This window comes from Henckelia pumila, chromosome 2, assembly GCF_033568475.1.
Source record: "Henckelia pumila isolate YLH828 chromosome 2, ASM3356847v2, whole genome shotgun sequence".
Classification (NCBI taxonomy): Eukaryota; Viridiplantae; Streptophyta; class Magnoliopsida; order Lamiales; family Gesneriaceae; genus Henckelia; species Henckelia pumila.
The window spans coordinates 127745440-127751713 of record NC_133121.1 but is presented as its reverse complement, the minus strand read 5'-3'; positions in this window follow the sequence as shown (position 1 = coordinate 127751713).

The window sequence follows — 6274 nt, the reverse complement described above, 5'->3', positions numbered from 1 at the left end:
ACTGAAACCCACCATCGGGTTTTATTGGTCGGACATGAAGTGAAAAGACATTGTTGGGAAGCTTAATATATATATATATATATATATATATATAGAGTTTCTTTCAAGTGCACACCTACCATGCCCACTAATGATGTGACACTATTCTATTGGATGTAAGACTTGATCCCCGCACACTAGGGTGCGGGGAATTCGTGCACACCCGTGCTCAAAACAATTCCGATTGACTTGAAATTTTCACAGTAGGATCGTTTCAAAAATACGAATCCAACGATATATCATATGCTACAAATTTCAATCTCGATGGCCGGAATCGTGAAGATGACCGGAAATAGGGCTAAATTTTCCGGCCATCTTCACGATTCCGGCCATCGAGATTGAAATTTGTAGCATATGATATATCGTTAGATTTGTATTTTTGAAACGATCCTACCGTGAAAATTTCAAGTCAATCGAAATTATTTTAAGCACGGGTGTGCACGGATTCCCCGCACCCTAGGGTGCGGGGATCAAGTTTATATATATATATATGTAGTTTTGATCTCACGTACTTTAGTGTGTATGAATTTTATGAGCGGTGGTCCCAAAATTGTTTTTAAACCACTAAAACACATCATCGTGTTTTAGTGGTCGTTCACGAAAATCCTGCACCCTAAGATGTAGGTGATCAAAATTATATATAGGGATATATATATATATATAGATATAGATATAGATATAGATACAGATACAGATAACTGATATGAAGACATCAATACTTCATATTATGTGTGTGTGTCTGACTGTCTGTGTGATGTTAACATGCATGCCGAGTGCAGACATGCAGATAGGTTAAGTATATATATGTAGCAACTGTTGAAACTGTTTTCAGACAATAAATGATTGTTGTTTTCAAATATGGTTACAGTTTGTGTTTATTATAAACTCAGGAGGAGTTCAGCGTACAAGCATAAAGAAAGGTCCGAAATTTTAATGCAAAACGATAAGCTCAAAAGTGGATGGATCATGTATGATGTTGGATGTAAAATAAAGCAGACATTTTACTAATGAGATTTCTTGCGATGATCAACACGGTGTTTTTAGCTTAAGAACGTGTTTTCAGGGGAAAAAATCCTCAATATAATGGTTAAGTAGTGTTACATGTATATGTTTTTCATGTTGTTCGATGCATTGTATCGCGTTAAAAATGATGTGGCTTCCCTTGTATTTGTTGGATCAACGATTGGTGTAGTACCCCAAGGGTAGGGGTAGGGGTGTACGTGCATTAAACGGTTCAAATCGAAAAAACCAATCGGCCCATAAATTTTGGTTTTTTTGGTTCGATTTAAACGGTTTTTCGGTCAGTTATGGTTTTGATTTTTGATAGTCTCGGTTTTCTGGTCCGATTTTTGGTTCTGAATTTTTTAAAACCAAAAAATTAAATCGACCATTTAAAATATAATAAATAATAAAAATAATTAATATATGTTATTTTCATTAGGTTTACAGATTTTTCGCCTCCCCTCTTGACTTTTCACCGTCAATCCTTAACCAAGTTAACCGTCAATCGCTATATTTTTGATTATTTTGTTTTGATATATGTAAGATAACAAACAAATTGGTTACAAAAATCATAACTGTGCCTATTTTTATTACTTATTAATTTTGATGTTTCAAGATAATCAAAAAGTTGGTTTGATCACTGTTTTTTTGTTATATTTGTTTTAAATAATTTAATATACAACTTCATTTATAAGTTAAATTTGTAATCAAACTGTAATAACCGATCATAATAACCGAAACCGTAATAAAAAAACCGAACCAAACCGAAATAAAATGGTTTGGTTTCGGATTAGAAATTTGAAAAACCGTAAACCGAAACACCGAACCGAATTTTGTTAAAACCAAACCGAACATTGCACACCCCAAGGTAGGGATGTGATAGGGTGGGGATCCGTCTCATAACCCTCATACCAATTCTTGTCTCGAAAAGAATTGATAGACTTTTTTTTTCGCTCCCGTGCCCAAATTTTCGAGATCTCGAATGTTCGGAATACCATAGAATAGGGAGATGATATCCCGATTTTTTTTCTTCATATTTATGGTTTTATACGAAAAATACCCAAAAAATTGTTTTTTTTTTTTGCAAAAATAATAATTAAAAACTTATATTTCTAAAAAAAAAATCTTCTACTTAAAATATTTTTGGTAAGAGAAAAACATAATACTGTAAATCAGATAACTATTAATAAAATGTTCGAGATACATATTAATAGATAAATTTTGTTAAATACACATGAGCAAATTGCATATTTTATTCTACATATTGTTCTAATTAAATAATTATAAATATTAATTAATTACATTATTAATTAATATTTTTCAAAAAATACACAATAATAGAATGTCATTTTGTAAATTCGTTATTCGATCATTTCAATAATAAAAAATTATGCGAAGTAAGTCCACAATTAATTGTTATATAGGCTTAAGCCCAATAACTTTTAGCCTATCTATTAATAAAACATATTATAGTATTATTTCGGGACGTGTTAAGAATTTTTTCGAGAATAAGTTTTATTATCGATATTAATCGAGACAAGAAAATTCTCGATAAATCAGGTTGAGAATGAGATGACCAGATTCGAAAATTTTTCCACCCTGCGCTAAGGGTAAGATCGAACTAACCGGATTCAGAATTACTCAAATATGCAGAAGATGAACAAGATTGAATCTAGCTACTTCTGTATAACAAAGCGCCTCGTTTAATTAGTTAGATGTAATTCGGGATCATCTCTGTTTCAATCTCGTAAGAAAGCATGGGATATATAGATATATTGTAAACATGAATTGTGCGATGAAAAATATTTATTCGTGTAGACAAGTAGTAAACAAACATGCTTGTTTTTATTTATTTTGTTTTTCTCCGATCCATAATCCAAATTCTTGGATATGTCCGGGAAATTGTAGAGCTTCAATGAAGATCAATCATTTTTTTTCCCCAGATCACATTATGGGTGTAATGAATTGAGCATAAATTATAAAATTGATCTACAAAATTAGTCACATTTGACATCCTTACGGCCATCATCAATTCATTATTATTACCAGTGATCGAGACATATTGTAGGGAGAAACATATATAATTATATTAATAATTTTATAGATCTCATGTTTACTTGTTTTTTAAGGGCTCGCATGCATCAACTCACATAAAGCACATCCATACTTTCCAAAAATAATATATTAAAACCCATTTAAAAAAATTATAAAACATGAATAGAAATTTTATTTGATTTTTTATATATGAAAAATCAATTTTAAAATTTTAAAACATGAATACAAATTCTAATAATTTAAGATATGATTAATGTATTTCATTGGATTTTATCCTTATTTATGGAAAAAAAAATTTAACTAAATTTATTAATTTTTGTTTTAAAAAATAAATAATATTTATACTCAATAATTTTGGTCAATTAAAATAATTATATGTGGATTAACAATAATTTACATTATTCAATAAAATGACAATCTCAATTTTACAAATAAAAACAAAAAAAAAGTGATTATATATTATAAGCAAATGACAAAATTATAACTTGTCACTTAATCATAATTTCAATCACAAAATTGATCAATCAAAATAAACATGTTATATATTATTTATCCATCATTTTTTCACATCCTATAATATTAGTTTAATAATCTCAGTATTATTTAATTATCTGTATATAATTAATCCTGCTATATATAAGTAAATATAGCCGTATAACGTAAAGAAAAAATATCAAGAAAGATAAATATTAATAATAAAAATATTGAGATGAAAGAAGTTGATAAATGTTTCATATAATTTTTTGAATCGAAGATTATTTTTATCAGATAGTGGAGAGAGTACAATTATTTCGTCCTATTTCATCTTTAATAATAATAAAAATGAATGAGTATTTTTACGGGCCGGGATATATGTAATCTATCTATCTTAAAAAAGGAAGAGTTTAATTGTGTATTGTTTATATTGTCCTTAGGTTTATTTATTGCTTTAAATTAGTTTTCATTTATTGTGTGTTATATTGACAATGATGTCCTTTAATTGATTATTTTTATTTTTGACAAACTCATTGTTTCAATTTTAAACTATCTTCTATCTTAAAAAGGAAGAGTTTAATTGTGTATTGTCTATATTGTCCTTAGGTTTATTTATTGCTTTAAATTAGTTTTCATTTATTGTGTGTTATATTGACAATGATGTCCTTTAATTGATTATTTTTATTTTTGGCAAACTCATTGTTTCAATTTTAAATGATCTTAAAAATTAATTGTCCAACAATATTTTTGGTATCTTATCTATCTATCTTAAAAAGGAAGAGTTTAATTGTGTATTGTCTATATTGTCCTTAGGTTTATTTATTGCTTTAAATTAGTTTTCATTTATTGTGTGTTATATTGACAATGATGTCCTTTAATTGATTATTTTTATTTTTGGTAAAGTCATTGTTTCAATTTTAAATGATCTTAAAAATTAATTGTCCAAAAATATTTTTGGCAAACTCATTTTTTCAATTTAAAATGATCTTAAAAATTAATTAATTGTCCAAAAATATTGTTAAATTTGTTCATAAAATTTAAAAGGCACACACAAAAAATCGTTACTTTTATTTTCAACTTAGTTTTTATGTTTCAATTTTTCATAAAATTTAAAAGGAACACACAAAAAATCGTTACTTTTTTTTTTCCATTTAGTTTTTATATTTCACCTTTTTGAAATAGTTATGTTTTTCTTTGTATCTATTATTTTAGTTTTCTCTTCTTAATTTCTTTTCTTCTTATTACTTAAAAAATTAAAATTATAAAGTAATTATAATATATCTTATAACATAGGTAGTTGCTACAAAAAAATTAATTTTAAAGTATTGTTATCAAATCAAAGTTAGTTTGCCGTGTATTAATATTTCTCAAAATAAAAAAACAAATAAGATAAAATTAATTTTAATATTTATTATATTAAAAAATTATTTTATTAATCACAGGAGGATATATCATAAAATATAAAATTATAAAAATCTTTTTTAATACTAAATTTTAAGAAATTTTTTCTTTTATATTCCAAAATTTTATTAAATTTTGGTAATAAAATATTTTAAAATTCTAATATTATATATATATATATTATATAGTAAAATATTGTGACGATATTTTAAAATATTAAAATTTTTGAAAACTTTAGTTGTTGAAAATTGAAATATAAAACAAAATTTTTGTAAGTGAAATTTCTTAAAGGCAATATTTTATTATTTAAGAAATGATATTATAAAATCAATTTTGTCTAATATTAAGTTAAGTAAGGAATGCTAGTGTTATTGACAATTTTTGGAGTATAATAACACACTCCTTTGATTTATTGTGTATGTTAAATTTTTATTTATCTAATCTAATATGTCTTAAAAAAAGAGTTTAATTTTGTATTTTATATATTGTCCTTGGGTTTATTTTATTTCTTTAAATTAGTCTTCAATTTGCATTTGATTTATTGTGTGTGTTATATTTTTATTGAAGTGTTTAATTTGTTTTCTCCAAATGATGAAAATGTATGACATCAACATATTTTGAGGTTCAAGAATGAAGAATTTGTTGGATAGTAAAACGTCGATGTATTTGTTATGACTAATCTTATATTCTCAATATTATGCGTTATATATAATAATTTTCTAATATATCTTACAAATGAGGAGTTTAATTGTGTATTTTTATATTGTCATTGAGTTTAATTTATTGCCTTAAATTAGTCTTCTAATATATCTTAAAATGAGATAGTTTAATTGTGTATTGTTACTATTGTCTATATTCTCCTTGGGTTTATTTTATTTCTTTAAATTAGTCTTCGATTTGCATTTGATTTATTGTGTGTGTTAAATTTTTATTTAAGTGTTTATTTTTTTTCTCCAAATGGCGAAAATGGATGACATCAAAATATTTCGAGGTTCAAGAATGGAGAATTTTTTGGACAATAAAATGTTGACGTATTTGTTATAAATTATCTTTTATTCTCAATAAATGTGTTATATTTAATAATTTTCTAATACATATCTTAAAAAAAAAGAGTTTAATTGTGTATAATCGATATTGTCCTAGGGTTTAATTTATTTCCTTAACATGTGTGTTAAATTTTTATTTAAGTGTTTAATTTGTTTTCTTCACATGGCGAAAATGGATGACATCAACATATTTCGAGGTTCAAGAATGGAGATTTTGTTCGACAGAAAAACGTCAACGTATTTGTTATTACTAATAT